The sequence below is a fragment of the Panthera uncia genome (genome assembly GCF_023721935.1).
Source record: "Panthera uncia isolate 11264 chromosome C1 unlocalized genomic scaffold, Puncia_PCG_1.0 HiC_scaffold_3, whole genome shotgun sequence".
In the NCBI taxonomy this organism is placed as follows: domain Eukaryota; kingdom Metazoa; phylum Chordata; class Mammalia; order Carnivora; family Felidae; genus Panthera; species Panthera uncia.
In genome coordinates, this window is record NW_026057584.1 from 26,344,244 (window position 1) to 26,357,981 (window position 13,738).

Consider the following 13,738-nt stretch of genomic DNA (forward strand, 5'->3'; position numbering starts at 1 on the left):
AAATGTAATATTATACACTGTGGGCCTCAAGGTATATATATATATATTTGAAACTTAGCATACAGGAACTTAATTTATTCCCCTCTATGAATAAAATAAACAATTATTAAATCAGGGAAATAAAAATTAGTTTTTGAGACTTCATAGTAATATTTCTCAAAAAACATATCAGAAAGAGCTCTTAACATATATTTTTCTAACTATATTTACATGTTTTTTTCTATACTGGCAAATAAAACTTGGAACTTCATAAACATTCTTTATCATAGAATGGATAAAGAATGTCTTCCTTTAAATTCTAAGTCTAGTGAAACCATGAATCTATAGATTTATTTAGCGAACCAAGTCTATACCACCCCCTCCAAAAAAAGAGATTAAACAGCAAGTATCGGGAGTCCAGACTGAAGTGGTATGTTCCCTTAAATTACCAGAATAACTGAAATTAAGGAAGAGCATAATGATGGAATAATTCAGTCAATGATCTCAATTTTATAGTTCAATGAGTAAGCCCCAGACATGTAGGGGTAGGCCTGCTGAGAAAGAACAAAGTCAGACTTTTCAGGGACAGATCTTGAAGTTGCCCAGAAATGCTCAAAAAAAAAAAAAAAAGTAGAAATACTCCTCTTCTTCTTGAACTTTTAAAAAATAACAGAAGTTAAATTCCTTTGTCAGTAATCACATAGGTGGCCAAGAAAAATTTGAGTAGCAAATAAGTTGGGCTTTTCTTTCTATTTTTAAAAAAAAAACAAAAAAGCTTATCCTTTTCTGGGGTGGCTGGGCGGCTCAGTTGGTTAAGCATCCAACTCTTGATTTCAGGTCAGGTCATGATCTCATGGTTTGTGAGATAGAACCCGGCATCAGGCTGTATGCTGACAGCACGGGGCCTGCTTGGGATTCTGTCTCCTCTCTCTGCCCCTCCCTCATCCTCACTCACACTCTTTCACTCTTTCTCTCTCTCAAAGTAAATAAACTTAAAAAAAAAGAAAGATTATCTTTTCCTATTGTCTTCCTCCAACCTATGAAGGAGAAAATCAACTCATCTCATAATATTCATTGTGTAGGGTAAGAATAAGTATAATGCTATTAGAAGAGTAGTAATGGATAATAATGCTTAGTGGTACAATTAAAAAAATAAAAAGTGAATTTAAAAGTGATGGGCAGGGGCGCCTGGGTGGCTCAGTTGGTTAAGCATCGACTTCAGTGCAGGTCACGATCTTGCAGTTCATGAGTTCAAGCTCTGTCTGTGCTGACAGCTCAGAGCCTGGAGCCTGCTTCAGATTCTGTGTCTCCCTCTCTCTCTTCCCCTCCCCTGCTCATGCTCTGTCTCTCAAAAATAAATAAACATTAAAAAAAAGTGGTTGGCAAAAAAATATTTGCAGAAAATTTTTATACTTAAAATATATATATTAAAGACTTAACCCATAACTTGTATAAAAGTGTGCTTAATGATAATCATTTGATGACCACTGGTAAGATTCACTGGAACCATAATTCAGCAGAAATGTTCAAATAGCAAACATGTAGTTTCTCTTGCTTACTTTTCCATCGTCATCAGTTAGATATTCTTAGGAAGATCTTGAGGGGCACCTTAAGGGGCGGGTGCTTTAGTCAAGGCTTGGGTTTGATCCTTACTGCTACTACTCCTGTAACAGCAGTAGCTGTGTGACCATGGCACAATCACTCAACCTTTGCAAGTCTCAAGTTTATCTTCCATAAAATGTCTTTTAAAAAGGAAGGATTGTTTTATGGATTAAAATAAATTAAGAATGTGAGGTATTTGGCATGTGGCAAGCACTCAACTATTTTTCTTCTCAGTTTCTTTAGTACTATCCTCTGGGTTTATATGGAGTACTGAGTTAAATCTTTAATAACTCCCCATTACTGAGAGAATAAAATTCTGAAATTATCAAGACACACAAGAGCTTTTAGGAACTTTTTCAGTTTTGTCTCCTGGTATTTCTTCTTAATTACTCTTCCTCCCAATCATACTGAATGGTACAGTGGGTAAGAGCTCTGACTTAGGTTTCAATCTTTTCTGTCACATCCTAGATATGTAATATTGATTACATCATACATAAAATAGAATACTTAGGAAGCCCCGCTGTGTGAGTTAAATGAGGCAATATAGATAGAGTGCCTATGGAAGAGCTATTTATTGTGAAATCTAAACAAAGGAAATGGTAGGTATTATAATCATCACCTCTTGAAATTGTTATGAAAGTTCCTACTGATAAAAATTATTTCATATCATTTTTAATGTTTATTTATTTTTGAGAGGGGCAAAGAAAGAAAGAGAGAGACAGAGAATCCCAATCAGGCTCCATGCTGTCACCACAGAGCCTGACTCAGGGCTGGAACCCACAAACCATGAGATCATGACCTGAGCCAAAATCAAGAGTCAGATGCTTACTGACTGGGACACCCAGGTGCCCGTTACATCTAAGACTTTACTCAGCTATCACCTCTTCCATTGACCTTTCCTCACTTCATCCACCCAGAAATCCTCACCAATGTGTATCCTATAGTACCTTGTATCTATTACCATATGTATAATATAGCATAATTACTTGTTTGCATCACAACATATCTGTATCCCCAGAGTGTAGAACAGTGCCTGACACATGGTTAGCATTAAATATTTTTAAAAGCATGAATAAATAGATGAATGAAACTATATTTAATGTCTTCCCTTCCCTCAATCTTGAAGTAAAAACAAAAACAAAACAAACAAAAAAAAACATGTCCTATTGACATGTGTATCCTGAATTTTTAGGTGAATAATAAACTCAATAGGTATTCAATTCACTAAAAGTTCAGTGAATGTATTCATGAATTAATTTACATAAGAATGTATTAATAAATGAAAATTCCTACAACTCTGAATACAATTCCTATACTCTGAAGTATATAACCACCTTCTAGGACCAGGTAACAAATGGGCACAAACTCTTTTTGATTGGTAGTGTTTGTGTGGAACACCTTTTTAACCAGAATTATGTGGCTATGCCCAAGTTCAACAGGAAAGAATGCTGTGATTGATTAGCATCAAAATAAGTATTGTGAAGTCTGCCCTAAGATAGGATGGGTAAGTAATGGCATGCATGCCATGAATTTGTTGCTTCTGAGAGTCTAGGGAGTTTTCTTCATCAAATCAGTCCATTTCAATAATGTCAGATATTATAAGATCAATACTGAACTGATCACATTTTAAAATTATTCATTGGGCCATGTTCTATCTCAGCACATCAATGAACAAAACATAAAAATACAGCAGTCATCATAGATTTCCATTCTGCAGGTGGGAAAACAGATAACTAACCAAATACATAAATAAATAATATAGGATTTTAGAAGGCTATTATGTTATAGAGAAATGGAAAGTAGGGAGAGGGAATGCAAAGCAAAAAGGGAAGGAGAGGGCTAGGGACAGACCAGGGAAGACCAGAGAAAGCTGAGAAAAAACTCGGAATAGGTTAAGCCAATTGTTTCATGTATTTAATTCCAAAAATGGTTTCGTCTCCATTGGATTACATTGATAAGTAATCCAAATCACTGCCTTGTTTTCCCTTGTGGATCCCTTGTGAATATAGGAGTTTAGAATTTATCTGTCAAATCCCTTAAGTTGTGGGGGCACCTAGGCGGCTCAGTAGGTTAAATATCCAACTCTTGATTTCGGGTCAGGTCATGATCTCACAGTTTGTGAGTTCTAGCCCGGCTTAGGATTGTCTCTCTCCTCTCTCTGCCCCTCCCCCGCTTGTGTGCAGGCACGCTCTCTCTCAAAAGTAAATAAACATTAAAAAAAAATTTTTTTAAGTCCTTAAGTTGTAGCCCCTGAACATCACATGGCAAATAAAATCTACCAATATTTAATCCAGTAAAATTAGTATATCTCTCCAGTTGATTTTTGTCTCAATATTCCAAATTCAAGTTCTATAAGTTACAGCAAATAAAACACAATAAAACTTTATGCTGCAAAATATACACACACACTCAAAAGGCTAAGAAAGATACAAGTATTGTTGATGTCGATATGGATAATGATGAGATTTTTGCTTGTTTGTTTGCATGTTTTCTTTATGTAGGAATTCTTGACTTTCATAGTAGGGGTATATTGCTTTTGTGATTAGCAATTAAAAACAAAATAAATACTTTTTTTAATTTTGAAGTCTTTGAATTTTGAAATACCACATAATAGTAGTAGAACTAATGTCAAAAGGAAGATACGGTAACAAAAACATTTTTAAAAGACAGTTTACTTGAAAGAAAGATTGTAAGGAGGTTTAGGTTTTAAAAGGAATGGGTATCCATATCAAAAGTAAAGATTTAACGAAAATTTCCATGTAATTACCACATTACCCAGTTTTCATTTTTCAGTTGTTTATGGTTATAATAATACAATATAATAATTAATATAATATAATATAATATAATATAATATAATATAAAATTTTCCCATGTGATTTCAAAAGACAGGGATAAAGCTATTTCTGTTAGGAAGTACTTTGCAAGAAGGCTGAAGTTTTTACTTATTATGAGAACTATTGCTAAACAGGTGTTCCAGTATTGTTGGTTTCTTTACTTAGTTTTTGCTCTCATAACATGATGGGTGCACTAGCCACGATGAAAGGAAGTGTCAGACTGTTTTCACGTAAAACCATCTACTTTGCCTTTTGCCTTGGTGGTCAGGAAGCTCACAACAAATTTGATATATTTTACAATTCTCTCCATATAATATTTTCCTCTTCTTTACATCTTTTTTATCTCAATTTTTACCTTTAACTGTCCTATTGAAATTTCTTTTATTTTAAGCCATTTCAATCTGTTTGCAAAGATTGGTGGTATAAACTATAATAACCATATTGATAGACTTCATGGTTTCATCTTTCCAGATATAAACTTTATTTACTACCCATGAAAATCAACTTCCTGGATCAAATAAAAAGATGATAAAATGGCTCATAAGGTTTCTGGACATCAAGCATTTTCCACCAAATAATATTTCAATGAGTAATGTATAACTAAATCAGAAACAGATTTAATTTCCCTTGAAATTCACATGGCTTTAGGCTAAGAGTTTAACACTTATTATTTGCTGAGTTTGCTAAACCCAGATAAAAAGAGAATTAGCTAAAGTTTTCTAAACAACCAAAATTCTATTTTTTTCCTGTTCTAACTGAAAAAAAAATCAAAATCAACAAGGGTCATCATAATATAATAGAAAATATGAGGACCCCTCCCAAGATAGTAATAATAATGATAAATTCAACTATCTTAGGGTGGGTGTCCTTACTTCAGAGGTCAAACTGACACTTGAAATTCCCTTCATACTAACCTGTAGAATCAGGATTGAAATTCAAACCCCATGCCATTCTTTCCTTGATTGTGGTACCATCATTTCATCGTGTGTGTTGTTTGTCTCTTGAACTACACTAAGCTTGAATACAAATAAAAAATCTGTACCGAATACAAATTTGTTTCCAGATTGTTAGGTAGGCTTAGAAGTCAATGTTGCCATTTGCAAATTTCTGTACTTTACTAGAGAAGTTGTAGAAAACAAGAAACAATTCTACCCATTGAAGACTTCTTTCCAAAATGGTATCCTCTTGACTCTTAAAGGGAGAGACATCAAATATTCGTATGCATAGGTTTTCTCTTTGAATTTTTTTAATGTTTATTTATTTTTGAGAGAGACAGAAACAAAGTGTGAGCGGGGGAGGGGCAGAGAGAGAGAAAGACACAGACTCCAAAGCACGCTCCAGGCTCCAAGCTGTCAGCACAGAGCCTAATGCGGGGCTTGAACTCATGAACTGAAAGATCATGACTTGAGCCGAAGTCTGACACTTAACTGACTGAGCCACCCAGGCACCCCATAGATTTTCTCTTTGAAAACTTGTCCTGGATAATGGATTTTTTTTTCTAATTTTGTGACACCGTAAAACCTGTAACTGACTTAGTTTCTATATCGCATGATCTATGGGACACATTTGCAACCCATTTCCAGCAACTGTGCCAGAAGGACTCTATGATATGAGTTTCTGTGCGAATCTTTGAGGTTCAACTTTTGTACAACTTATTCTTTTAAACACTATTCAGTGAAATTCTTTAATCTCTTTTCATACGCTAAATTAATATGGGGGTTTCGTTGTTTTTTGGCCTCTAGTCAAATGGATGCTTCCACCTATCTCTCTCTGTCATTTCCTGCCAACTAAGTTTACCTTTGGCCAGGAACACTGAATTTGTTCAGTGGACTGCCTGCACCTCTGTCTTTCTGGAATTAGTTGAATATTTACTGCATTTTGTACCTATTCTACAAAAATGAGTTAAAAACTGAAAATTGAAAGTGTTTGTGATATTGATAAAAGCATAGGCTCCATAAATATAAAACAAATCAACAAAGATGGAAATTATTAAGTGTACCAAAGCAGCAAGACAGCCTCAATTCCATATTCATGTGTTGGTTGACTAGATATTCGATTATAAATTAAAAGAACATGTTGAAAAACTGGAAATGTATAATGCAAATACTGAGACTAAAAGGCAAAGAACATTCCTTTTGTTACATAACTCTTTGGGTCCACACTTGCAATACAGACAGTTTTTGTACCTATGTTATGGTAACTTTATCTCTCTTGATTCACCTAGTTTGCTTTTATATTCCCTGTAGGTAGTGGGTTTTTTTTTCCTTTGATAACCTATTCAGTTTACTATATTTACTCTGATAAGCTTCCTCATCCTTTCTGGAGTGAGGTAGAACACACAATTATAAATTAAATATTTATTGAATAAATGATGGCTTGCTTACCGTTTTATAAAGTAATAAGAAAAGTTATTTGCATTTGTTTTGCTCTTTGGGCAGGCTGTTTTGTTAGAAGGTTATGGGCTAAAAAGCCAGAAAGATTTAGATAGGAAATCATAAGCAAGTCCCTTAATCTTGCTGAATTTCTGTTTCCTTTTTTATAAAAACAGGGATAAAACTGCATTCCCAGGCATGGTGAGGACTGGGTGATCTTGCCTGCATTTGGCATATATAATAATTACTCTCTAGGTGTAAGCTGCTATTCTGATGTGCAGCTTATGGCTCTGTGTTGTAAGTTTTGCTACGGGTAATATATATATATATATCATATAGATAATATAATATACCATATCATATAAATATGACTAAATTAAATTGCATATAGTTCATATAAATATGATATCTCTGGTTAACTTTTCTTCCAATATTTGTGCTGAATGCTCTCCAAAAGGTCCCACTGGAATTGAATATACAACATTTTAGGGTGTGAACTACTGTGGCTTTTACCTTAATTGCTCACAGCATTTAGGGAGTCACCTAAGTTGTCATCCTGAAAAGACATGTTACTATAGTGACAGGGATGAGATACTTTTGGGAAGGAAAATATATGAATCGGCCTCTTAACAAACACATATAAAGGCACCACAATGGCCTACCTGAAAAGAGGAAACATTTGAGTCTGTATCTAGGGACTCCATGTGGTATAGAGCAAGAGCACCATGCTGAGCTTGCAGGAAGAGCAGCGGCAGTTCTCTGATAATGTCATTGCAATGACCCAAACCTTTGAAGTGGAGAAGAGCGGAAGGGGGATTAGCATGTTTCAAAAAGTAGGATTAAAGCTCTCCTCCTCCAAGGAAAAAGTCCCGATTTACTTAATTACTGACACTTATTACCTCACCTTGCAAGCTCTAATTATGTAAAGCAAATGCATTGGTGGTTCTCTTTTAATAGTGCTGTTTTGGAACAGGACGACCATTAAATAATTTATAACTGGAGATGGTCTCTGTTAGGAATCCTCCTGTCACCTGTCTTCCATCAGACAGGGGACAAAGTCAACAAATGAAAGGCTTGCTTTTCACAACTTCCCCCTCCCTTGTCCATTTAACTACACCAGTCATGTTTTGTGGAATGAGATGGAGAAAACTACATTTAGTAGGATTTTTCTCAGGAAGAGTGTCGTATATGCTTTTAAGAAATGCCTTAATATAGTGCCGGAAAGTAACAGGAATGTTTTTATTGCATAAGAGTGAGTGGGAGATACATCACAAATGGAAAATTTGATCCGGAAGGGAAGAGATTCAACAGAGAGACTCAAGAAGAGTGGTGAGGCTAAATGAAGCTGTTTTCTGCTTGTACCCAATCAAGGCCGCCCACTCAAAAGCATGGCTATTTTGGGACTCTAATTCCTTGTGATCCTACCTCTTTCACAGCAGAAGACGATGATGACTGTGTAGCTATGCCACCGCCTTTGTACTGCGTCATTGCCCTCTCTCTGCAAAATTAATTACTAAACCAAATACCAAAAGAACTTTTCTAAGTGATTTTCTCACCTCCCCAAAAGTCATTTTCCTCTTCATTGAATTCAACCAGTCAGTTAAATTCTAAAACCTATTATTTGTGCATCACTTATGCAATGACCCTCCTCATCACCTCCTTGTCAATTTGCACCTGTTCAGCCAGCTCGCTTTTATTAAAGCTATTTATGGGGTGTGGAGGATCATTCCTTCTTACATTAAGAATTAATTATAGGATTATTTGGATGTGGCTTGAACAAAAGTACAAGCCTATCAAATTTTCTTTCCCAGAAAAGAAAAATATAATATTCTTATAGGAATGGCACTGGATCACACATGTTTTTTTCCTAAAATCCTTTTAATGTTTGACCTCGAGCAAAATATTAAGGGTGAGCTACATTAAGGAGCATATCTCTAATGTTTTATTTGTGTAACCTGAGTTACTCCAGGCTTCCCACCAGATTGTGGGAACAGATGGGCAGATGATAACAGCAAAAACCCAGACTTCACTCATGTTTCTCCCCCCCCGCCCCCAACGCCCCACCTTGTTAAGGCAATACCTCTAAGCTCCTACAAAGGGTACTGCCTGCTCCCAGCAGTTGTTTCTGGAAGTCCCCAGGTCTTTTTCACAGTTGTGTATTCAAGTCCCCCATGCTGAGCCTCACCACTGCCTTACTGAGTAAGTACATCTAGTACAAACCACCATGCACCTTAGCTTGGTGGCAGCTGCTAAATCCTACCAACTCTGCTGTGTAAGTGCCATTTTCCATAGGCACCCACTGGACACCAGGATGTTTTTGGACACCTACAGTTTGCCACTGTGTGTCTGCTGCATATGGCCATGTAGCTGGACACCACTATTCTCTTGCCCCTATGGAGCGACCAAAGTCTCTTAAGTTGTCAGAACAACACAGTTTTCTATTTAAAAGTAGGAGAGGGTCGCCTGGGTGGCTCAGTCGGTTGAGCGTCCAACTTCAGCTCAGGTCACGATCTCGCGGTCCGTGAGTTCGAGCCCCATGTCGGGCTCTGGGCTGACGGCTCAGAGCCTGGAGCCTGCTTCCAATTCTGTGTCTCCCTCTCTCTCTGCCCCTCCCCCATTCATGCTCTGTCTCTCTGTCTCAAAAATAAATAAACATTAAAAAAATAAATAAAAATAAAAGTAGGAGACAATGTCACTCCTCACCCTTATGTTAAGTTCTATGGAAGGGTCCCTACCTACTGCTGCTGATGTGGTCAACATTTTATAGTCTAAATGAAATTAGTTTTTATTAAGGTACAATTTTATAACCTCCCCAAATAGGGCATGTTAGGGCAACTGCATAAGAGTACACAATTGGTCCCCAAATGAAGAGTCGAGTATGGACTGTTAGTGCCCACACTTCTAGGAGCTACATCTCCTTGGAGGATGAGAAGTCTTTTTCTTCTCACAAAGTCTGCATTATCTTGCTGAGCCACTGAGCCTTGTGCTGCTGGGGCCGCATGTGACCAAAGGCGGTGCCTTTTCCTAGTTTGCACAACAGCACTACAAGGGCTGCAGCAACCCATGGCACATGTATCTACTTAGTGAGGCTGGAGCAAGGAACCAAACCAAGAGACCCACACTGTGCAGTTTCAGAGCCACCCTTCCCTCCACCTTCTCGGAATCAAGAATCATGGCTCTCTTCCTCAATCAAATGCATTGTGCACACCACCAATTTCTTCAATGAGTGATCCCAGAAGACCCCTGGATCCTTGTGCAAAGGAGCTTCTGAAAAGCCCTCTCACCTAATTTGCCAGACATGATCAGGCATAGATTAGTATCCCTTAGACAGAAGCCATAATCCTACAATCACGAAATAGTCCTGTATATTATCTCAATGCTGGACATAACTTTCCATGAAATAATTTGTGAAATAATATTTTATAGTTTGAATAATACCTTAATCCATAAATTGAAGGATAAATATTTATATACTGCCAGATTTCAACTATACTTCCAGGATCCACGTTCACCTTAAGTTGCACTGTCCTGCCCTTAAGATGTGCCATTTCTCCTCACAGAGGCGGCAGCAAGTGAAGACATACAACCTGTTCCTCCACGAGTCTTTCAGCAACATTTGCTGACTTGAGAAACACTTTGATTTAGTGAGAAGAGCACAAGGTTCAACAGCAAAGCGTCTGGGTTCTAATCCCAGCATTGCCACGGGTTCTGGCCAACGCCAATTTTCTAAGCCACAAAATGGTGGCAAAATCAATTCTGCTTATTTTACGTGGTTGCTGTGAATTATCAAATGGAAATATTTGAGAAACTATAAAAGCACCGGATAAATGTAAATCATTGTTATCATCTGCTATCCACAAGGACCTAGAAAACCTGTTATAATGAAAGACTCTTCATATAATGATGCTTACTAAATGGGATATTGTCTAAACATACAAACTGATATATATACATACACATATATATGTGTATATATATATATATATATATATACACACACACATATATATATATATACCATTACTGCAATACATTTTCAAGAAGTACTTTTACTACAATTAAATTTCAAAAGATAATTATTCCTTGCATTTAAAAATTATTACACAATTTGCTAGTGTCAGCAACATGCATGTATATGAACAATTCATCTCCCAACCTCATGAAACATATGATAGAGCACTGAAGGGAGAGTGCTGAGCCCTGGGTCTATGTCTAACTAGCTCTAAGACTTTGAGCAGGGTGCCATGAATGTGCTCATTTAAATAAACAGAATCAAACACTTGAACATAGTCTTGCCAAAAGAGCAATACACTGCCTTAAGAAAATCTGAATTCTTTCCTAGGACCTGCTGTAGACATCTTTCTTATTTCTCCTATAGGTGACTAGTGAAACTAAAGAGACAGAAATTATTGTATAAGAGAGGCACTCTGGTAGTTGAAAGAGGATCAAGCAGAGGCAGGATGCTAACAAAGTAAGATTAATTACTGAAAAACTAAAACAGAGAGGGCCACAGAAGAACCAAAGTCAGGGTAAGTGGAAGAGTACTCCTCATTTACTTCTAATGACATTTTAAAGATATTTTTCTTGGGGCGCCTGGGTGGCGCAGTCGGTTAAGCGTCCGACTTCAGCCAGGTCACGATCTCGCGGTCCGTGAGTTGGAGCCCCGTGTCAGGCTCTGGGCTGATGGCTCGGAGCCTGGAGCCTGTTTCCGATTCTGTGTCTCCCTCTCTCTCTGCCCCTCCCCCGTTCATGCTCTGTCTCTCTCTGTCCCAAAAATAAATAAAAAACGTTGAAAAAAAAAATTAAAAAAAAAAAGATATTTTTCTTATTAATTTACTTATGTATGAAAGTAATGCCTTTTGCTCTTGTATGTAAATCTTATTTTTTATTTCTTATATATTAGCTCTGAATTTCCATAGAGTCAAGGCAAAATGGAAACAGCGGACTACACTGCTATCATCGCCTACTAGAAGAAGCATTAATAATTCTTCATGTAAACACAGTAGAGTTTATGGAACCCATGTCCAAGGAAAATTATGTCAAGAATGTAGGGGAAAAAAGCTAGATAATGATGAGCTAATAAGACAAATATGTGGAAAGTATTGAGAATACTTTTCTAGTCTTTAAATGTTGGAAAGTCTATTGGGATAGCAGTTAATAATTATTCATGTTCAACAAGGCATGAAAATAGGAAAGGGTTCTTTGTGTTACTTTTTTTCTAAGTTTTTATTTATTTATTTTGAGAGGGCGAGCAAGCTGGGAAGGGGTAGAGAGAAAGAATCCCAAGCAGGATCCACGCTGTCAGCAAGAAGCCCAATGTGGGGCTCGAACCCACAAACCGTGAAATCATGACCTGAGTGGAAACCAAGGGTTGGATGCTCAACCGACTGAGCCACCCAGGCACTCCTGTTTGTGTTACTTTTAAATTGGATGCCATTCTTCTCCCACAACTCACTATTCATTTCTAAATCATGCATCTACTTATTTTTATGATTTTTTTGTGTTTGTGTGTATGTTTCTTGAGATCTAGCAAGATTTTTATAAGCTTTTTGTTTTGTAGATTCACCTGAAGTTGCAAATAAATATGCAGGCAATTGCCATGAATCATTCTTCCTCCACCAGTATCGACATCTTGTATATCTACTATATAATAACAAAACTAGGAAATTGACATGAGTATACTCCACAGAGCTTATTCAGACATCACCAGTTATAGACATTCATTTGTGTGTGTGTGTGTGTGTGTGTGTGTGTGTGTGTGTGTGTATGCATGTGGTTTTATGCAATTTTATCAGATGTGTAGCTTTATGTAACTACCACCATAATCAAAATACAAAACCTTGCCATAACCACAAAACTTCCTCTTGCTACTCCTTTATAAACACACTCACTCTTGGGGCACCTGGGTGGCTCAGTCAGCTAAGTGTCCGACTTCTGCTCAGGTCATGATCTTGTGGTTCATGGGTTTGAGCCCCAAGTTGGGCTCGGTACTGACAGTTCAGAGCCTGGAGCCTGCTTCAGATACTGTGTCTCCTTCTCTCTCTGCCCCTCCCCCACTCGTGCTCTGTCTCTCTCTCTCTCTCTCAAACTAAATAAACATTAAAAAAAAATTTGTTAAACTCACTCACTCTTTCTCCCAAATCTCTAACGTTCAATCTATTCCCCATCTCTATAATTGTGTTATTTCAGGAATGTCATAAAAATGGAATCATACAAGATTAGCTTTTTTCACTCAGAATAATTTCCTTGAGGTCCATCCAAGTTGTTATGTGTATCAAACTGAGTTTAAAATCCAAATGAAGTCATCATTCTTCAGATGTCTCCTTTGAAATCTTCCCATGTAATTACAAATGCTTATCCTCATTTGGTAGAAAAAAAATTTACTTTTAGATGAAGCAACTATTTATCAGATGTGATCCTATTATTTCTGTCTTGTTTTAAGTAATACTGCTCTTTATTCAGATAATTATGCTCAGAACATCTGATTAGCTACAAAAAAAATCTTAGTCTTACATAAGCCTTCTAGATTAATTGGTTCAATGGCATACAGTACACTTCATTAGAGAATTCAACTGAACTTGCTTTTGCCAATAATCTGTACTTCATAAGGAAAATATAGGTTACTTCGTAAACATTTTATCTCAAGTTAATGTAGCAATGATTGACAGCAACATTCTTAAAACAGTTTGTGGTAGGATGAACAACTGTTAATCTCTTAAAAGAAAATGCATTGGATCAGTTTAGAGAGAGAAGGAGTGAGAGAGAAAGTATATCCTCAATCTCTTGAAGTTCCCTTCCTCTTCTTATTCTAACCAATATTTGATCTTCCCCAGAGACTCGGTTTGCCCTGCAAGTAGTACCTATTTTTTTTCCACACTGAATCCCATATACATATATATCATATCTATGATATTATATATTATATCTGGAGATGAAGTGAGCCACTTC

At 36.8% G+C, this 13,738-nt stretch overlaps 1 long non-coding RNA gene across 1 annotated transcript in view; it reads right to left on the minus strand.

Moving 5' to 3' along the window:
• Positions 1 to 13,738, minus strand: part of LOC125911238 (uncharacterized) — a 64,620-nt gene that overhangs the window by 2,842 nt on the left and 48,040 nt on the right. Inside the window, exon 3 of the long non-coding RNA XR_007454292.1 lies at positions 7,453 to 7,577. This is a non-coding gene — a long non-coding RNA (uncharacterized LOC125911238). The remainder of the gene's footprint in view (positions 1 to 7,452; positions 7,578 to 13,738) is intronic.